We start from the raw sequence: 22,992 nt of genomic DNA, 5'->3' as shown, positions 1-22,992 counted from the left end.
AATTATTCGTATTTTAAAATCAAATTAGTAAAAAGCGTGTTTTTTACCGAATTTTATTTTTAATTTGGATTCGGTCAGAATTTTTTATTTAATTCGAAAAAATTATGTTCGGCAGAATAATTTATGAATTATCCAGCCGAATTGTTAACTAGGGTCAGGACTCGCCCACCAGGCCGACCAGAGGAGCACCACGGCAAGGTCAAGATTGGCCTGGTGGTCACCAAGACAGAGCAAGAAGCCCTAGAAGAAGTGAAAGGGCACGACGATCCCTAGATCACTGAGCTGAGGTGAGAAGGGATGACCTGAAAAGCCGCATCCAGCACCTCAATAAGCAAGTAGAAGGAATGCAGAGACAAAGGCACCCGACCGACATAACTGTAACTCTGGCCCATAAGGCACTATCCGACAAACTGATAGACGCCGAGCTACCCTCAAATTTTGTGATATCTATCTTCAATGGATATGATGGCACCACAGATCCCTATGATCATCTGCTGTATTACAGCTCGGTCATGACGGTTTATGGTAGGTCAGAAGCCATTCTCTGTCGAGCCTTCGTAGCCCCATTAAAAGGAGCAGCGCTGGTATGGATGTCGAACTTGCGGCCCCGATCCATCCACAGCTATGAAGAGCTGACAAGAGCGTTCCTCACACGTTTTCAAGAAAGTATAAAGCATAAGCAAACTACGTAAAACGTGATAAACATGAGGCAGGGAGCGAGAGACTATAAGAGAGTTCCTTACCCGATTCACCAAGGTGACACTGGAGGTAAAAAAACCTACCGGAAGGAGTGGCGTATAGCACGTTGTGCAACAGGGTAATGCACCCTGATCTGGTCCAGTCTCTGGCCCTTGACTTGCCAGAAACAATACCCGAGCTATTAAGACGATGCAATCAATACGCCAACATGAAGGAAATTCTGGCCACTAGATGGATAGGTGATCAGTCAGAGAAGGAGAAGAAAAGGACTCTGAGACCTAGGGACGATTCTCGCGAGCCGAAGAAGAACAGAACAGAACAGATCGACCACTTGACACAGCTGAACCTAAGCGATATGAACTTGATCGTTCCCGAACAAACCTGCTCTTAGAGGTCCAAGATCAGAAGTATTTTCGCTGGCCCAGGCCAATAACAGCTAAACTAGAGGAGAGGGACCTCAACCGGTATTGCTAATATCACCGAGACCATGGACATGACACTGAAGACTACAAGTCTCTGAAAAGGGAAATTGATGAGCTCATCAAGGCTGGATACCTCAACAAGTATTTGAAGCAGAAATATGGTGGGAACTGGACCGAGCCGAGGAGAGATGATGCCAGGCCGAGCCGAGATAGGGCCGAGCCATCTAAGGAACTAGCCACAGACCGAGCTGACGCTTACGATAATCAGCCTGTGGGTCCAGCTATTCTAACATTCATGGGCAGACCCACGGTGAAATCAGTCAGAAAAGCCAAAGCCCACGTGCGGTTCGTATGCATCACGGAATAGCCTGTCAAAACCCTTAGAATGGATCCACTCATTACGTTCTCTAACAGAGATCTGGAAGAATTGAACTGACCTCACAATGACGTTGTCGTAGTTCAATTAGTGGTGGCAAACCACCCCTTCCACAGGGTCCTAGTGGACACAGGAGCATCCGTTGACCTCATGTCCTACGAAGCCTTCACAAAACTAGGGCTTGGCACTGGGACCCTAAAGCCAGCTCCAGGACCCTTGTACGGATTTTCAGGCATACCAGTAGAGCTGAAAGGAGTTGTAGACTTTCCTGTAACCATCGGACAGGGAGCACAGAAAGCCACTACCATGGTTTCTTTTATGGTTGCCAAGATCGCCTCATCCTACAACGCAATCCTTGGTCGACCTGGTCTCAATGGCCTTAGGGCGATTGTGTCCACTAAGCACATGAAAGTCTAAGTCCCCGCTAGTAATGGAGTTGGTAAATGCAAGTCCAGCCAGAAGGAATCCCGAGAATGCTATGCAAACTTCATAAAATCTGTCAAGAAACTATGCTCGGGCCTAGCATGTACAATAGAAATTGTTGATTGCAGAGATGAAAACCTCCTGACCCGAGCCGAGCCAGTAGAACAGCTGCTTACTGTCCCAATCATCGAGGCCAGTAGACATTTTTATCAGTAGATTGCATTGAAATTCGATCGATTGGGTGTTAGTCTTATAGATTTTATATTGTCAGCACCTTAGCTTTCATATCTTAGTTAGTCAATTTTATTCACGGAGTTAATTAAATTCTATTTCGAAGCAATGTATTTTTCCCAAGTGCATACCACACATTAATATACTATGAAGTTTCTCCCAAATATCTGGCTCTTCTAAGGAAACAATGACCTTAACAATTAAGGCATAAAGACAAGGCTACAACTCAGCAGCATCTAAGACTGAGCTACAACTCCGCATCATCTAAGACCGAGCTCAAGCTCGCCACTATCAAGACCAGACCCTAGTTTGGCAACTCAAACCCTTACGCACTAAGGCATGTAAGCCCGAGCCACAGCTCGGCAACTCAAGCCCTTACGCATTAAGGCATGCAAGCCCCAGCCCCAGCTTGGCACCTTAACCCTTACGCATTAAGACAAGCAAGCATGAGCCTTGGCTTGGCACATCAAGCCCTTACGCATTAAGGCACGCAAGCCCGAGCTCTGGCTCGGCAACTCAAGCCCTTACGCATTAAGGCATGCAACCCTGAGCCCCTGGCTCAGCACATCAAGCCCTTACGCATTAAGGCATTCAATCCCGAGCCCTGGCTTGGCAACTTAAGACCTTACGTACTAAGGCATGTAAGCCCGAGCCCCAGCTTGGCACATCAAGCCCTTACGCATTAAAGCACGCAAGCCCGAGCTCCGGCTAGGCACATCAAGCCCTTACGCACTAAGGAATTCAAGTCCGAGCCCCGGCTCGGCACCTTAAGACCTTACGCACTAAGGCATTCAAGCCTGAGCCCTAGTTCGGCACATCAAGCCCTTACGCATTAAGGCATTCAAGCCCAAGCCCCGGCTCGGCACCTTAAGCCCTTACGCACTAAGGCACGCAAGCCCGAGAACAGCTCGGCACCTCAAGCCCTTACGCATCAAGGCACAAAAGCTAGAGGACGGCTCAACACCTCAAGCCTTTACGCACTAAGGCATGCAAGCCTAAGCCCCAGCTCGGCAACTCAAGCCCTTACGCATTAAGGCATGCAAGCCCGAGCCCTAGTTGGCACCTCAAGCCCTTACGCACTAACGCATGCAAGTCTAAGCCCTGGCTCGGCACAACAAACATACAAGGCACCTCAAAAGACCAAGCCCAAGCTCGGCATTCTCTAAGACCGAGGCCAAGCTCGGCACCCTCTAAGACCAAGCCCAAGCTCGGCATTCCCTAAGATCGAGCCCCAGCTCGGCACCCCTATGGCTAGGCCCAGGCTTGGCACCTTAAGAGCTCATAAGCTAGACATGGAAGATCAATTCTGAGCTCAGCTAGGGAACGGAGCCACACTCAGACAGCTGTACTGGTCCTAATTCTTCTAATAGGTATTTCGAGTCGTGCTCGAAGTACAAGAAAATAAAGAAAGAAGCACAAGAATGCTGAGAGATGAAGACATCAAAATAAATTTTTCATTCATCAAAAAAGTGAAAAAAAAGACCTCAAAAGTACATTGCTGCCGAAGGAGACATCTACATAAAAAATATATATATATACAAGGCTAATCTCGGGGGGCTAATCCACGGGCCTATCTCTTCACTTGGATATCCTTCGAGTTGGATAACCTCATCACCAATATCGATCAGGCCACAGAGCTGCACTAAAGTAGCAGGGACGAGAATGTGCTACTCATAGTTTGTCAGATCGTTGCCTGGAATCTTACTCGGGATGAACCGGATGGCATCGTCTGAGCCGACCTGAAACGAAGCAATGTTAATGTCAACCAACTTCTGACATGCCTAGGGGTTCAGCCACCTCTTTGACCTACAGCTCAGCTCGGTGTTGCCTTTCCAGCTCGCCAACCCTAGCTGTGAGCTCCTCTTTGCGAGCGCCCTGAGTCTCGGACAACTCATCTTAGAGAGCATCATTCTCCTTTATCAAGTTGTTGTTGGCATTGAGCTGCTTAGCAACTTCCTGTTCCAGCTCTCTAGTTATCAACTCGACATCATTGGCACGGACCTCCTCAGATCGGGCCATTTTTTTCTCAACCTCCAGTTGGCCTGTGATCTTATGTAGCTCCCCATGAAGGCGCTTTACCTCCTTCGCCTTTGAACAAGTGACAACCACGTCCTCGAACCGTTGAGCAGCCTCGACTGAGAAAGTGAAGCAACACGTTTCACATCGCATTAAATGCTCTAGTAGATCGATTTGAACTGCTAGAGCGGGGGGCTGGTGATGAGGCAAAATATGTCCCCTTCCTTAGCACGGCTGAAGCGTATATGCAAACCTGAACATAACTGACTCACTACCTCGGCCCTCCATCAGGCCGTGCTGCCACCTCGGCCCTCCAACAGGCCGTGCTACCACCTCAACCTTCCATCAGACCGTGCTACCAGTCACCTCAGTCTTCCATCAGGCCGTGCTACCAGTCACCTCGCCTCGACCAATCTGTCACCTCGGCTAGACCAACCTGTCAGCTCGGCTCGGCACAGTCAAGTAATGCATCCGGAAATGTGCACACATCCACTCTTACATTCAAGGGACGTGATCCCTGATCATAAGGGGGAGGACTCTATCCACTACACGTCATCAGAGGCGTCCACCCCTCTCACGACTTGTACCTCCGAGATCAATGGAGAATATTCTCAGAATATACCCTGGAACCTAGAATATTCCCAGAATCACAGTGCCACTCCCCTCAAGGACTCTACGCCTAAAATGGACTCTCCACAAACACCCCTCTTTCTCTCTCCATCAACAGCCTATAAATACCAATGTAAGCCTCCACCATAGGGGATCAATCGATCACTCCTTTTACTGGAAAAGCTCTATTGAGCATCTGCTGTGGAAAGATCTGACTTAGGCATTTGAGAGTCCCCCGTCGGGTCAGCCCGGCTCTCCTTTGTCATCTCTTCTGTGCAGGTCAGCTATAGCACCAGGAACAGCAGGGAAGATCCTCCGGTCAATTTTTACCGCATCACTAACATATGAAGACCAACCATGATGCGAGGCCCTAAAGTTATGAAACCCAATTCGACTCAACAGATTGACACCTCTACTTATGGATATATTACCTATGTATTTATTTAATGTCTACAATTTTTTTTTATAGAAGTAGATTTTTTTGAATAACATTAGAGAGAGAGAGAGAGTCCACATTATCAATTGACAAATTTGCCTTCTTCACCACATGACAACTCCAATGTACATGTCGAAGGGGACCAGCCAGAGCGAGGCAATCATCACATGGGGAGAGGCTATCGCGTTAAACATTCCTATGAAATACAAAAACTCGTTGTTGATGCCCATGTGCGTTTCCTTACTGGTATCATGCTGCTGTAGGGCTATAAGATTGGAGAGCGCTCTCTACCCCTTTTTGTTACAACTTACAAAAAAAAGGGTTCGATGGTAAATTAATCTTTGGAAATCATAAGGGTAAAAAATGGTCCTTTTATCCGACATTCAGGCCATCTAATAAAAACTAGGAAGAACGATTGCTACCTGTTTGGTGTAGATATACATCTAGACATAGTGGATGTGGAAAGACCGTGATGCCCTTGCACTGAATATGTTCCCATACTCCCTCTCTTTGGGCCGCACGTTGGCATGTACCTGCGCCAACAGGGTAGCATTCTTTTGCCAAAAAAAAAAAAAGAGCCCCTCACACTTTCCCTATTTAAGATTATTGAAACAAGCCTCACGGGGAATAGTCATGAAAAGCCTCTTCTTCGGTACCCTCAATCTGCTTTTAAAAAGAGACCGATCCCCATTCTTGACCGATCTAATACTAATTCAATGGTAATTGGTAAGGTACAAGGGTTAATAATCTAAAACATCAATTTTTAAAAAATTTGTTATAAATCCATTAGATCCGGATTGAATTTTGGGAACGATTATGGGATCGATCAAGATTGATACTTTTCTAAAATCGATCCAAATCAATTTAGATTGGATCGTATCGGATAAATCCACCCCTAGTTTTTTTAAATCAATTTTTTGTACAATTTCACCCTTACATCATATGTATTGAGATTGAAAAAGTCAAAATCAAGGATCGATCAAGGCCGATCCAATCCGAATTTTAGAACCATATCTGGTACATGGGAAAAAAAGGCCAAACAACGAACGTTGATAAGAGAAAACTACCTCTTACCAAAAAAAAGAAAACTACCTCTATACCCCCAATCCATAGAACGGATATGGGGCAAAAACGTCAACGAACACCCCTTATCCCACAAGGACGAAAAAGGGTGTTTGGGACTAGGGATTGAGAAGGTTAAGGAGTGAAAGATGAAGCCCTAAACTAGTAAGAGAGGTAAGGAAGACCATACACATGATGATGATGACATTCCCTAAAAACAAAATACCATCGATGAATGATGATGATGATGAGGAGGGGAAATGTGGGCTGCTGGGCGTAAAGCCATATTGAATTTAAGGGGGAACGGGGAAAGGGGTAGAGGAGGTGTGTGATGATGGGCTTGCGTCGGTTCGAGCCAACCCAACCATTATTGCGAATCTTTCGAAGGCTGAGTCCACCATCATTTGGAAGCATGGCTGTAATACACGGTATCGGATTGAAGGTATCCACATGGTTTTATGGTTTTAATGCATGATATCTAAATGAGTACTGATTATCTTGAAAACTGTTACAGTATCAGAATGGATCGATATCAAATTGGAGGTATCGACATGGTATCGACCGTATCAAATTGGTATCGGTTGAGATCGATCCTTGATCCAATACCGATTTCGATCGGTTATCTAGATCATTTCAAGGGTAAAATAGTAAAAGAATAATATTTTTTTTTATAAAAATCAGGGGTACAATAGACCAATACCCACTGATTTGATGTGATCCAGATCAATATCAACAGAGACTGATTCCGATATTGTCCCCTAAGTCCTTGATACCAATTGCCCAATTTGACACCAATACCTCAAACATGTTTAGAAAAGCAGGTGAATTTTCAGGGAAGAATTTGACTTCTCTACTTAGTGCCCATCGCCCATGTTTTGTCCATAGTTATCAGTGCAAGCACCACGTGGTGAGACGATGATCCAACAATTCTTGACATCTCATTTCTTGATCCTCTATCAACACCTCATTTTACAACATCTTTCTCAAATCGTTAAATCATCATTTCACCACATGACCACTCGTCGAAGTAACTATGAATCGACCGGAGTGATAGTCAGCTATAGAGAAGAGCCTTATATTGAATGACAAAAATTAGGGGTGCAACAGCGGCCGGGTTGGGCTGGGCTTCTTAAAACCCTAGCCCAACCCTTAGTCCCCTTAACTGGGCCTAAACCCACCGTGACCCTGACTCAGGGCTACAAAACTTCAACCCAGCCCTACCCTTCAGGGTTTAGCCCAACCTTACCCGCCCTGATTGGCTCGCATTTTTTAGAGTCGGACCGGGATGACCCTGACCCTGACCCTGACCTTGATTGACCCTAACACTGGTTTTCCATCAAGGGCTAGGATGGCCCTGATTGACCCTGACCCTAATTTGCCATTAAGGGCCGAGTATAACCTGACCCTGACCCTAATCCTGACCCTACAAAATATGAAATAACTTAAAAATAAAAAATATTCATAATAAAGAGGAGATAAAAAAATCACAAAGTTACAAATTACATGTTCTGAAGAGAACATCCTAAAGCAAACATTCAAATAATACAAATAACTCTAATTATTATAATAAACAAAGAGGAGATCATCCTAAGAATGTAAATAATCTAAAAAATTTCAATTATTTGTCATGATAAACAAAGAGATCATCCTCATAAGGCAAACAACAAGAAAACTTAACCTCCATTTGATGAGAGAAGAAAAAACTTCAGGTTCAAAGAACAAGATTGGTAGAAAATGATTTTCTACCAATTTTCACTGTACTAAATATATATGTTGATAATAAAAGTCAATAATAAATATTTATATCAACAATTGCATATTGATTTAAGATGGTAATTTAAAAAATATATTAATAATTTTTCATTTTATTAATAATAATTACTATAATAGAGATATATATATTATTTTTTTTTTGGCAGAAAAAGGAAAAGAGATATTTTTTATTGGTAAAAAAGGTAAGAGAGATTGGTGAGATTGTGAGAAGATATATTAGGAGTTTTGAGGTGTCAATGACTCAATGTGAAATAATATATAAAATTATGTTAAAATCAATGTCACAATTAGGGTTATAACCATGGTCAACATTAGGGGCAAAAATCAAGGTCGGGTAGGACCAAAAGTCAGGATAAAAAAATCAAAGGCAGGTTCAGGGCGGGCCAAAACATCAACCTTTACCCATCTTAATCCTGACTCAGGGTTAGAAATTTCAGGACCGGACCAATCCTCGGAGTCAAAATTTTTGAATCGATACTTACTCGAGATCAAAACGGATCAAGAACGAGTATGGACCGTCAAGGCCGAAATTGCACCCTTAACAAAAATAACCTTGTGGTGCCAAAAGAAAAGATCCCATTCATCATCACATGACGCTATCCAAAGTCAATCGTCATCATCATCTATACAAAAACATTAAATCCACACCCCTACCGGCCGCCTTCCGTGCTTACCGATGCATCATTGTAGGATCCTGCCACAATCCGTATCTCTCTCTACTTTCTCACTCATCCACTCTTCCACTCTTGACACATTTCTTCTTCTACCAAAAAAAAAAAAACACATTTTTTCATATAAATATGTTGCGAAAGTCTCCAGTTCTCTTCGTCCCTCGCACGCATCGCATCTCTACACAACAGTCTCCCTCAACAGTGTAGTAGTCCTTCTTTTTACTACTTTTACGCACTTTAGCAACTTCCAGCGACCGAACCTCTAAGCCTCTAACAAACTCCAAAAAGGTAATCTTTTTCGAAAAGCTACAGAAGGCCCCCACCCTTCTGTCCCTTCTTCTTCTTCTTCTTCTTCTTCTTCTTCTTCTTCTTCTGAATGAAATCTGGAGTACTTGTGTTCCTTCTATTCTTCTCTGTTCTTCTCTTTTACCTGTATTCACTTTTTGCACCAAGGATGGCATGGGTAGGGTAGGGAAGGGGAAGTATTTCATGGGTTGGAATACATTTCTCCTTTGATTACTTATTATTCTTTGCACCAGGCAGAGGGAAAGGTGCTTCTTTAGTTCTTTTTCTCCCCTGTTTTGGGCTTTAGTTTGTTTCTCTCCAACCTGTCAATCTTGCCTTGGGAGAGGACTTAAGACAGGGGATTGTCCTTCACTTAGCAAATCAACTTTTCTTGTCCACAAGCCAAGAATTACGTTTTAGAATACAAAACATTTTATGTATTACGCTGTCTTGTTGCAGCCTTTATTCTTTGCTTCATTGTAAAGGCTAGATCTCTCTGATCCCATCATTTCCTTTTTTTCCTTCTCTGTTTTCAGACGACCCTGGTTCATAATTAATATCCTTGGTTGGCCAAGTGAGCTCAACCATATGTAGTTAACTTGTGGCCTCTTCTGCTTTGCCTTTCTTCTTCTTTCATGTTTTCTTACACTGACTGAGCTCTGCAACTGTCACCTATTGGGTTGGTTCATCTTGATTTTTTTTTTTTGATAAACTCTGTTTTTCCTTTTGTAAATTGATTATATCTGAAATGCTTCTGTTGTGATTTTGTGTGAACAGGAACTTAAACGTTTCATAGTGATGGAAAGTCAGAACTCGAAGTTGTACCTTCAGAACTATTACATGATCAAAGAGAATGAAAAGCTGAGGAAGAAAGCTCAACTTCTGAACCAGGAGAATCAAGCCCTGTTATCTGAGCTGAAGCAGAAGCTCTCCAAAGCAAACACCAAAGCTAATGACCCCAACCGTTGCTCTACCTCCACCACAGATCCTACTAATTCTAGCAAACCCTGATCCTCTGATGCTTGTGAAGGCCCTTGCTTAAGAGGGCTTACACCCCTTTTTTGTGTAAAACCCCATAGGATTCAAAAAGGTGGCTGGCTTAGTTTCAGTTAAGAGGGCAGTATTATTATATTTTGTTCTGCCAGAGTACTTAATCACCTACCCATATAATCCTAGTCTCTACTTAGATACTCTCTTTTAGTTTTAGGGGTTGAGAATGAGATTGTGAGGTTCTGAACTACAAAGCTGTATCAAATGGAAAGCAACATAATCTTCTAAATTTTTAATCTTGAGCTCCTGAATATACACATACACACACACTCTCTTTCTCTCTCTCTCTCAAAATAATTATTATTGGGAATTAATATCACAACCTCCGTTTGGGGGGGAAATATGAAATAAGAAAACATCCCAGAGATGGGTATTAAAAAATAGGTGAAACGGCAATTCAACCTTGGATGTGATCGATTCACACTAATCCAATAGGATTCGATCCTTCTCTTGAGCGTCCATCGTCTAGCTCCGTCCATAGTTATCTGGGCGAGTGCTAGGTGAAAATCTAAGTGGCACCAAAAACTTTTGAATGCTTGTCTGGAGATGTGGCTTTCGTCCAGATAATTATGGGCAAGCTTTCGTCCAGATAATTATGGGCAAGACCTGCGCGATGGACGCTAATTGATTTGGCTGTCGATTTCAAAATTTAGAACCCTGCTTCAGATACCTTAGCATTATTTGGCTTTTAACCTTTCCAACTTCTCATAGAATGGATCGCAAATGACTCATCAATAGAAATATAAGTCATTCTAAGATCGAGTGTGAAGCTTCTCTGATGTAGTGCTACTCCTCGGCATCAGACTGAGGTTATTTATTTATTTATTTATTTTTAATTTTTTTTATGATAATTATAATTTTCTTAAAGCAATGATTGATGAATGCCACATCTCTGCTCAGAGTCCGGATTGAAGTTAAAAATAATAATAATAAATAAATCAAACGTTTTGCTTTGAGACTCTTTTTCCTTTCTTCAAGGGGAAGAAGATCTCGTGATAAAAGGGGTTTCTGGTTCAAGATTATGTTGAGGAGGGGGTGATCAGATTTACTATTAAAAGAAAAAGAAGAAAAAAAGAAAAGAGAGACCAGAGGATCTAATAATTTTTTTTTTGTTGGTAAGAGAAGATCTAGTTAGTGGTAACGTCATAGAATCAGAAAAGTCAATAAGGGTTCATAAAGTTTGCGAGAGAAGAAGCCGAAAATTTTAGCAAAAAAAGAAAAAAACGAGAAGAAGCAGAGAAGAAAGGGAAAGCACCTAAGATCCTATGAAGCCTGAGGCCTGGGGCCGGAGCTAGGAACATTACATGTGGTAATGACTCCTCTTCCATGATGCTGGTTGACCATGTGACCCTATCCCATCATGAATCCTTATCAAACATCTTTCTATAGAAAAAACCAAACTACCTACACGAGAGGAATGGGCAGGTTAGCGGGTTACCTTGAATAAGGATGTTAACCGTAAGATTATTTAGGTTTTAACTCAGATCATTGGATGTGTTTCATTTTGTAGCTTGACAAATATACGGTTCGAAAATTAGAATGCATAATTTTAGGTATTGTTTGACAATGTTCCTAGAAATGCGTTTTGTGTTTTCCTGTTCCTCGAAATGGAGAAACGGAGAAAAAAGCGTTTGGTAAAAGTATTTCATTTCACCTGTTTTTAGAATTAGAAATTGAAATTTCTATCAATTTATGGTCTAAGAAACGACTTTCAGAAACGACTCAGAAGTCGTTTCTGGAAACGACTAGTGGACCTCATTATTACCCCTCCTCGATAAAAATGCCTCGACATTTTACTTCACACTGAACTGCTCTGCTCTGCTATAAAGAAAAGAAGAGCTTAGTACTCCTTTGCAAATCCGAAGGAACCTCCAGCGATTCCTCTCAAGGCAACCCTTGTGAAGATGATTGAAACTCCCATAAACCTCATCCGCTATCTTATCACTTGTAGAGATTCTTTCATGGTGCTACAAATCATATGACATGTGAGTTCATTTTTGAACCCTCGGTAAGGCTACAAAAGAGGCAAAATCAATTGATCTTCTACCTCAGATTATCCTTCCAAAAGCTTCATGCGACTTCAGGTAGTGTAGATCTTCTACTTCAATCTTCGGTGCCTTCCTCGACCCTATCCTTTCGCTTCTCTCCATTCCTCTGCAAGGTAGGAGAATGTTCTCCCCAGTTTTACTGAAACCCTAAAAATCTTCTATGGGAAAGGTTGGAATGGCAGTAAAGTGATTGTTTGTTCTTTGATCCTACTTTGCAGAATTTCCCGATCGAAATTTCTAGCGGTTTAGAAGTCCAGTTCGCTGGGTATGATCTACTTCGAGTAATATGTTAGAGATAGGTGGTTTGCTTCTAGAATAGTAAGGGGATTTAAACCCTTTTCTAATTTTTACCATAATGCATGAGTGGATTTCCCTTCTTGTATGGTACGGTATTCAATCTTTATACATGTATGGAATAATTTCTTCCTCTCATCCGATTCGGTTCCTCTCGTACAATTTCTTGTTGGAACAATGGGTTATGATTTCCTTCTAAATTAAATTAGAAAATGATGTTTTATATTGTTTTAAACAAAAATTTTCTACAAGAAACGTTTCCAGAAACAACTATTATAAAACAATAATGTGTGCGAAAAACGTTTCAAGAAACAAGGTTTATCAAAACAACAATGTGTGCGAAAAACGTTTCAAGAAACAAGGTTTATCAAACACCTAAAAATCTGTTTCTGTTCCCAGAAACGTGAATTTATGTTTCTGCCATTTCTGGACACAGAAACAACAGAAACATTGTCAAACAGTGCCTTACTATCACTATTCTTTGTTGCAATTAAAGGGTTCAAGGTTCAAGGCTTCTCTAGCCATGATCTCAACACACCAATGAAGAAATGTTTAGATTTTCTCAAATTCATTGCTATAGAGCTGACTCCCTCTAAAGAGAAATGGCTTAAAATGCTTCTTGAGAAGAAGAAATCCTTGTATTTTAGTCTTCAAAGCATAGAGGTTTGGCTGAAGAAATATTAATCGAAAATCTTGATTTATGAATCATTCGTTCCAATGCCATTGATGAAGCTACCAAAGACGGTTTGGTGAAAGGGAAGGAGTTCTCTAGTTCTACAACTCTATTCTGATACTTTACAAAATAGGATCGAGGCTGCTAGAAAGAGAGGGGAATCCCACTGTTGGTCGCTCTCTCTTAGTTGGAAACCGGTTAGGCAAAGCACAAGGTACCAAAAATTTTGTAGGTTGCGTCGCTTGGACTTTTATCTTTTTTAGTTTTTTATGAAATTCTTTTCACAATGATGCTTCACCATTCATTAGAACTTTATGTAGGAGATAATTCCTACTCAACCATTAATAGGATCTTGCTTAAGCATTTATGAACAAAAATTAACAATAGGAAAACAATGCATTCCGTTCACTATCTATTGAGACAAACTCGCTGCCAAACTCACGATGGATCTCTATGTTTCTCTCAATAGCTCTCCTTAACGTTCTCTTGATGATGACTCCGATAATGAGAATAACATTAGGGTAGGAAGAGAACCTAGAGTCCTGACTTAATTTTCAGTTAGACACTTGTCTACCACAAGATCCGTAAAGCTTTGGGTGTTAATGCCTTAGTCAGCGGAACTGTAATCATCATATTGGTCATGTTATATACAATTTATACTTTTATTTCTGAATAATATTTATGAAGTTGTATTTAACTCCAGAAGGTTTCGCTTTACAATTTTTTTTTATCATTTTTGGAGTAATATATAGTTGCAATATTATCTTAACACATTCTCAATAACTTTGTAATGGCGTCAACAATCCAAAATGCTGAAAAATAATGATCGTATATGCCATAGATGTATCCTCAAAGCATACCAGAAACTCTGCTTCCATAGTCAAAACTGATAGACAATAATGCTTCTTAGACTTCTAATAAATTGCCTCTTCATCATGTAGAAACTTTGTTCATATCTAAACTTTCTACATCGAGGCATTAGACATAATCAGTCATAATATTTGAGCACTTCCAACTAATCATATTTTATATAGGTAAAGTATATTTCTTAGTTCCCTGAAGGTATCTTACTATCTTCAAACACATATTTGTTCAATATGCAAAACTAAATGTCTGGATGAGTGCAAAACATTACATACATAAAGTTCCATATGCAAAATAGTAAGGTATGTCTTCTATAAGCACTTGTTTTGAACATTATGGATGCACTACCTTAAATTAATTGTCTCCTTAGATTATAGAAGCGACACTTAATGAATAAACATTTATATTGTATCTTTCTAGAACTTATTGATATAGATTTCTTGCAATAACCCATGTAATTAGTGAGATCTATGATGATACATCTCTAAGCCGATAAAAAAGGAGGCTAATTTCATATCTTTTATTTCGAAGCTCTTAGAGAGAAACAACTTTGTATTGCTCATATAAATAAGATCATCCATATACATAACCAAAAATATAAACTTGCTCCCATTGAGTTTCATATATATACACCTATAAAATATATTCTCAATAAATCTAAAAGAAACAATAATGTGATTGAACTTAATATATCACCATAGGGAAACTTGTTAAGTTTGTATATGGAATTCTTAAATCTGAACACTAAATTTTCTTTTTTTGTTCATTAAATCCTTTAGACTAGTTCGTGCAGACTTCCTCATTTAAGCCCTATCAAAAATACGTTTTCTCATCTATTTAGTGAAACTCTAATTTATAATGAGTCACGTTATGAGTGAAGTCCTTTGCAACTAGTCTAGTTTATGCCTTTCAACATTGCCCTTCAAGTCGCAATTAGTCTTAAATACACATTTATAACCAATCGTCTTAAAGCTCGTAGATAGTTGAATGAGTTCTCAGACATCATTTTCACTAATTGATATCTCATCTTTCATGGGATTTATCTATTTTAAGAAAAATCATTATCATTTATAGCTTATGAAAAATTCAATGTCTCATTATTGATTCCAATATCGAACTCTAATTCTTGGAGATATACTATATAGTCTTGCCGTTTTACAAAAAAAAAAAAAAAAAAAAAAAATATATATATATATATATAGTCATCCGGAATAGCAGACCCCTTCACTTTCTAAGGTTTAAGCTAAATTTCTAATTGAGGAACATTCATAGTAATCTCTATTGTAACTACATCATAGAGTAGTATTGTAGACACCTAATTTTGTCCCCCCAACAATGATGATTTACAAACGACTAAGGCTAGTATGATATCTTTCGTGGAGGAATCTCAATTCTACTCAAACTCAGTCAACTCAGCCAATTCTGTTCAAATCCAATTAACCCAGTCAATTCTAGTTAAACCTAGTTAACTCAACCAATTCTAGTCAAGCCTAGTGAACTCAGCCAAATCTAACTACGCTAACCGAGTCCATTTTACATGAATGCATGAAATATTGTTGATCATAGAAAATGTCAAGAAGCCAACCTGATACTGATCAATGATACAGGGAGGTGACCGCAAGGGGTCAATAACATCTTTCGTCATAAAACAACGATCAAGTCAATCATGTGTTCGATCCTTGTTATCATTGAATAGTGTCCGAAATTATGAATCAATTGATATCTCACACGCGAAAATCGGATGGCTGAATGTTTTGTAATGTGTTTTTAAAGTTTGAACCTCATTAAACCATGTTGGACTATACTGAATCACATTTAACCAACCCAACCCCATTTGAAACTTAAGAAAGCTAAGCTAAACCCATTTTAAGTTAGGCAAAAACCAAGCCAAATTTATACTCATTTAAGCTAAGCTAACCTTATTTTAAATTAGGCTAAAACCAAGCCAAATTCATACTCATTTCAACCAAGTTAATACCCTAGCCGTTAAGGTAAAATCCACCAGCCAAGCCATGCCAAGAGGTGGCTCTCTAACCGACCATATTTAGGCACCTTTTGATAACGTTTCTGTTATTTCTGTTTCAAGAAACAACAGAAACGGAAAAGAAGGTGTTTGATAATACTTGTTTTTGGAAATTTTTCCGGCAGAATATGATGTAAGAAGAAAGAATCAGGAGCTTCACATACCCAACTCAAAATACTGTGAAATTTACTTAGGGCTTCTGTCTATATGGGGCGAATAGTCTCCCACCAACGATTGGATTTTATAAAAGAGAACAGAGGTTGAAGATGAAGGGAAACAATACCTGCCAAGAAATTCGTCTACAGTGAACTATAATGGCAGAAACACATGCCATCCCTTCCTCAAACAATGGTGGTAGATTCCCAAGCGTGCAGGTTTTTAATCGCAAAATAATGATTAAAAAGAAATAAAAAAATGACAGTGCATCTAAGAAACAAAAACCCTAGAAAGAAGAGGATTTACCTGGTTATATGAACAGGAAATGAGTTAGGGCACGGTTGAAGAACGAATTTAAGGGTGCTATCGTCGTGCAGATCGTTGGAATTTAGGGCGCGGTTGAAGAACGACTAAAGAACCTCTTGCCTCTAGGCGATGCCTTTGAGAGGAAAGTCGGAGGTGGAAGATCGATCGCCCTCTCCTCTTTAGTAGACTTTCGTTTCTTGGTTTACAACTCACTCCTGGTATGATTTGCAGCACTGTGGGAGGAATCTATGCAGCTGAGAAGACAGGAGCGAGGTTCACGGGTTGCTCCAGGGGTCTTCACGAGCCCTAAGTTGAGAGTAATAGCTGGTGACGGAGTTGGAAGGTTGCAGAGCAGTACGATGGGAGAAGCTCTCTGCAGAACAATGAAGATGAAGCACCATGTAATGTGGAGGGGAAAATATCGGGGGTTGGGCTTAGCTTTTGGACATAAGTGTTGTTTCAAGAAACGATGAAACGAGTGGAACTCGTTCTGTCGTTTCTGTTTCTTGAACCAAAAATAGATAGTAAAAGCTATTTTTGTTTATGAAATTAAGTGAAACGGAACAAGTTTGGCAAACGGTTTTTGTTCTGTTTCTATCGTTTCACGAAACAGAAATAGTAGAAACTCGTTTCTTGAAACGTTATCAAATGGGCCCTTAGCGTAAAAGGCAAGTTTAAAGCCTTTTGGAATGTCTAAGTTTAGACAAACCGTCTAGGGGGGATCTTTTTGGCTGGTTAAGGCCTTGAGGGTGGGTTAAGCCTAAACGGCTAGAATAAGTCCCATTTTCCCTGTAATACCCCTTGGTTGGCCTATAAATAGGAAGGTTTTTCACCTTTTCACCTCTCACTTCACTTTCTTTGAGATTTACTCTGAGACACAAGCCAGAGGAAGAGAGAGAGAGAAAAAGAAATTAAAAAAAAAAAAGATTCCCTTTCTGAGAAACCTTGTTCGAGACTTATTCAAGTCTTGTAGCCACCCTTGCTTACTCACCTTAGTTCCATTTCCCATGTGTAAATCCTTGAAGCTAAAACCATTAGAACCTAAGTTCAAAGTTAACCTCTTGAGTTCGTGAGTGTTCTTGAAACAAGGAGCTACCCATATAAAGCTGCGGAGTGGAGTTTACATACGCTCTTCCAAGAGCCAATGCGTCTATTACTAGTATGGGAAAGGGGTTTAATTTATCTTTTTCTTACTAGTTTAATCATTTTTTTCCAAAAGGTACATAGCATGGGGGAAAATAATCCTCTGTTTTTCTCATCCATGTTTTTCCTTTTTTTGCTACCTGCAGAACGCGACACGTGGACAACTTTAAGACCAACGCACCGGATGTAATAATTCTCACCCAATCTTGACCGTTGATCTCCTTGTTGTCCACGTGTCGCGTTCTGCAGGTAGCAAAACAAGGAAAAACATGGATGAGAAAAACAGAGGATTTTGATCCTAGCATGGGAGCGCTGCCTGATTCTCTGTAGTTAGAAACGCATTTTCAAAATAGCGCCGGAGTGCTATCCAATTTTATTTAAAATTGCATTCCATTTTCAGAATAGCACAGGAGTGCTGCCCATAGAAAAGTGACTTAATTTATCTTTTCTTTATTAATTTAATCATTTTTTAAAAAAATGGTACATAGCATGGGATTACTGCCTGATTCTCTATTGGGTAACAACTCGTTTTCAAAATAGCATGGGAGCGCTATTCAATTTTACTTAAAATAAAATTCCATTTGCAAAATAGCATAGGAGTGCTGCCCAATTTTCTAGGGGGTAAAAATCCATTTTCAACATAGTGCGGGAGCGCTGCCCAATTTCTTATAGGGTAAAACCCATTTTCAAAATAGCGTGGGAGTGCTGTTCAATTTCACTTACAGTAAAATTCCATTTTTTAAAAAGTTCGAAAGTGCTATTGAACTTTATATAAAGTAGAATTCATTTTTCCAAAGTGCTGCCGGTTTTCTTATAAGTAGAAAACTCATTTTCCCAATAATATGGAAGCACTGCCCATTTTTCTATAAGTGAAAAGCCCAATCCATTATAGCGTTGAATCACTGCCCCAGATTCATGAGATATTAATGTACACCCATCAGACCAAAAGCTCTGCTAGAAAAAAGGTTTTCCCTCGAGGAAAGAGAGAAGAAAATTGAGTTTCATCCCTGAGTTGGGAAAATTTGTTGGGATAATTACACACCATATTTCTATTATGCTCACATATAGATAGGTTGAAATTACCATTGATTTCATGTAAAATGCTATTGCTTAATGTAGTTTAATGATTTCATGTAATTTCATAATTCCATGTTATCATTTTTTGTGATTCAAGTAAGCATAATATTATTTCGTATGATTTTATGTAAGTTTTTTTTATCATCCATGTGATAATTGATAGGTGTCTCTATCATTTTATGTGATTTTTAATGATAATACTTTTATCATTTCATGTGATCATATCATATATCTTGATTTAAATTTATCATTTTGTATGTGATTTTTAATGATAATAGCTTTTATCATTTCATGTGATCATATCATATATTTTGATCTAAATTTATCATTTTATGTGCAAGTGATAGGTTAAATCATTTCATAAAGTTCATAAATGTTCATTTTCACTATGATGATATTATAGCAAGCATTATATACATGTTGGTTAGAATCATTAAAATTCTTGGGGGAGAAAGTTCGAAATTCAAGCATCTGATAGAAGGATCGGAATTTTCGGGCAAGGTGGGTGCCTAACACATTCCCACGCTCGTAATCTGACATGTACTGCATCTCTAGAATAGACCAAATATGAAGTCAAATTTGGGATTTCAAGCCTTTCATAGAAATCCAACCCCTCTACTCAAGCTTGATCACTCGATCGGAATTGGGCTCACCAATAGGGTTCTAGGCCCTAAATCCAAGGCGACGATATGATTCCAAACAACATGTTTTCTCCATCCCCTTTAATGTCACCTAGAAGACAGAGGACATTAAAGAATCCCCAATAAACATCGGGAGGAATAAGAGTAGGTAAAGATAAAGAAGAAACATGCTATCCTACAAATGGAGAGAGGGATCGAACCCTTGAGGGTGAGATGAGATATTTTCATCATCTCTCCAGCATGGCGAGAGGAATTTGGAAACACAACAAAGATTTTCGATCTTTGCCCTCATAGGTACATCTTTCATAGTTTGTTGTTTAACATGATTAATTTCAATAGTAACTTGCGGGACAACACTATCATGACGCACATGTGTATCATCTATAATTTGTTGTTCCATAGGATCATTATCAATAGTCACCCATTGAACAACAATACTAGTAGGATATACATACATCGATAGAGAAATCCAATGTCCCTCAAATACCACATTATGTTGTTTCACACTCCACTAATATTATCATCTCTTAGAGCCTGTTTGTTAATGATTCCGTTCTGAGAACGCCGTTCTTTGGAAAAATCATCTATTTGTGTTACTTCATTAAAAGATGATTTTTTGACTCTGTTTGGGCATTTGGTAAACTTGTTCTGAAACTGTTATGGGGATAGTTTTGGAGTGAAATAGCATTTGGTAAGAACTAGTCCCTGGCACATTTTTTTTCATTTCAATGTTTACACAAACGCCATTAATGATCATATTGAACTGAAATTGATATCAAAATACATGGTTTCATGGTTAAAAATAAAAATAAAAATAAAGGTTACAATACCATAACATAGAATTTTGGTATGAATACTACAAAATTCTAGGTTCTATTGCAAATAAAGTAAGAATTTTGGTATGAATACTACTACAAACCTCAAATTTTGGTATGAATACTACTACAAACTAAAAGCACTTCCAGAAGCAATTGGGAAGCTTGAATGCTTGGAGATCCTTACATTGCACTATAACAGAATCACAGGGTTACCTACTACCATTGGTAATCTTTCCAGGTTGAAGGAACTTGACATCAGCTTCAACGAAGTTTCAAATTTACCTGAGAACTTGTGTTCTGCAACTTGTCTTGTGAAATTGAATGTTGGGAATAATTTTGCGGATCTTTCAGCTCTACCAAGCTCAATTGGAGATCTTGAAATGCTTGAACAACTGGATATAAGTAACAACCAGATAAGAGTCCTACCTGAACCTTCCAGGTTCCTCTCAAAGTTGAGAGTTCTTCATGCTGAAGGGACACATGTACAGTAGGAGGAAGAAAAGCTTCTGGTCATGGTTTTTCTCATTATTTAGGCACTGACAAAAGAAACACACTAAGATCAGGAAGAAAAGGAAGCTTGATTCGACAATTTCCATTAAATTTGTACAGTAGGAGATGTTTTTGTAAGTTTCATCAGAGCTGTGCTTCAAGTTAATGTCCAGAAAAATCCTGCAGAGCTTATTATCTATTACTATAATTTTACTTGGAGCAAGTTTCCCGGAGCCCATGTACAACTTATCAGATCTTCTTGTCCTGTAGTCTTTATATTACAATACATGATTTCTAATGGGTTTGAATGAATTTCTTGTTCTGGAACACATGTAACACTAAGGCTGAAGGAAATAGAATATCTAGAAACAGAATTATCATTTTGCTAGCACTAGTGTTCCATTGCTTGGCTTTATCTCGAGACAAAGAGAACAAGAAGAGTCCAAATACCCATTATATTGATCTTACCCCCAAGAATTTTCTGTTGGAAAACCCAAAATCTGCAACTGATTTGATTATGGTGTAGTGGACTATTTTAATAGTTTAATGGAGCGCATTCTCAGGAAGATAAAAGAAATGGGACCCAAAGTCCAACAAACCTTTCTTTCTACTCTGCCCCTTCTCCAATTCTGCAATGTAGCATGGTCGGATTGGATCCGGTAACATTACGAATTGGCTGTGATGAACCAATCACTAGTATTAGAGCAATCAGCAATCCTCCTAAGAGTTGTCAGTGAATGAAATATAAGCCGTAAAGGAAGGATATCACATACCTAATACACACTAAAGATTTAATCCATAACCTAGTTACTTCCCTTCCCAGAAACACCCCTAGAATCCACACCAAGGTACTCTTGCAACTGTCCCCTCTCTCGCCTTGGTTTTCGAAATCTTCCCTAAAACTGAACCCTGAGAGAGCGAGAGAGAGAGAGATACCTACGAGAGCAGCCTGAGCAACGAGAGTGAGCGGCGAGAGTTGCGTGAGAGACGGGAATGAGCTGCGAAAGCTGCGTGAGAGAAGGGAGGTTTTATGAAAAGGGGGTTTTGAGGTTTCTATTGGGAGTGGGCACTTTTTTTTTTTTTTGTCTAAAGATCATCTTAAAATTGAAGAAACACCTAAAAGGTGTTACTTGATCCCCACTATTGGGATGACTTTTTGGACCACTCATTTCCTAGGCACAGAAATGGCAGAGGCGTTACCAAACGCTTTTTTCCCATCTCTGTTCTAAAATGGAATCTATAACAGAAAATATCATCTCCGGATCGTTACTAAACATGCTCTTAAGAATCTAAGTCGTGTTTACACAATTCTGGTATTGTGTGAGGTTGCACAAAACCTAAATCCCTTTGACCATTCAAAATAATCAATGAAATATCAACTTATGATCTTAGGGTCGAGTTTAATTTCATGTGAATTATATAATTTAGCTTTCGGAAAGACAATCCCATACGTAAAAATATCCTAAACTAGGTTTCCTTTTAGCTCATAACTCAAGACAGGTTTAGGAACTGCTTACCGAGAATGCAGTTTGAGATATATATATATATATATATATATGGTTGTCTTTAATGCCTCACTCTACAATAATTCAAGCAATGGGGCATTATTCATCATATTATGTACCATTTTCATAAGAGTACGATTGTCTCTTTCTGAAACATCATTCTATCAAGATGTATCAGTAGTTATGTTTTGAGAAAGTCATCCCCTTCAACTTGAAAAATCGGACAAAAGGTTTTTTACTTTGCCCTAGGTCAGTATATCTACTAGTTTCAAAAATACAGCAATCCTTATGAAGGTTACTTTATTTGACTTAAATTGCTTATTTTATTGCAATCTAAGAAAATAATGAAATCAGTGAAGTCAAGATTTAACAATATTTCATATCTTTCACTAATCTCTCCATTCTAGGTCTAGATATATGACCTAACCATTTATAATTTAATATCATAAGGGCGAGGAATAAAAATTATTGGATTTATGCTTTAACCTAACATTCACATACAGGGTAAAAAATTTCTAAAAATAGAATCTAAAATAACTTTATAAAGACCATAACATAAATATTTAGTATAAATTAGATTATTGTCTTTATAAACACTGTCAACTTTATTTGAAAAATTAAAGTTGTATCATTTAGAGTCACATATTAATATATAAATTAAGTTCTAGAACATATAGAGTATTTATAAGGACTAATTGGAATTCATCATCCATAATGAGCCTATGAGTATCCTTTGCTCAAACTCTTTAATGATTTTATTAGCATAGGTGCAAGTTAAAGATCTACAAAGTCCAAAAGAGAAGGAAAGCGACTACCCTTTCCTGAGTATAGGGACCTTGGTTTGCCGATAAAGAGTAACTAGACTTCTTTGTGAAGTTTGAGTCATAGCGTTTAGAGGATCC

General features: G+C 39.1%; 1 long non-coding RNA gene across 1 annotated transcript; it reads right to left on the bottom strand.

Annotated features, from left to right (window-relative positions):
* Positions 1-20,172: 20,172 nt before the first annotated feature.
* Positions 20,173-21,662, bottom strand: LOC122068315. Its single transcript, XR_006137070.1, has 3 exons — positions 21,359-21,662; positions 21,185-21,261; positions 20,173-20,632 (listed from the first exon to the last, which is right to left on the bottom strand). It is a non-coding gene; the product is annotated as an uncharacterized LOC122068315 (long non-coding RNA).
* Between the last annotated feature and the right edge of the window lie 1,330 nt (positions 21,663-22,992).

Source organism: Macadamia integrifolia, unplaced genomic scaffold (genome assembly GCF_013358625.1).
Source record: "Macadamia integrifolia cultivar HAES 741 unplaced genomic scaffold, SCU_Mint_v3 scaffold369, whole genome shotgun sequence".
NCBI lineage: Eukaryota > Viridiplantae > Streptophyta > Magnoliopsida > Proteales > Proteaceae > Macadamia > Macadamia integrifolia.
This window is presented reverse-complemented; position numbering and strand designations above follow the sequence as displayed.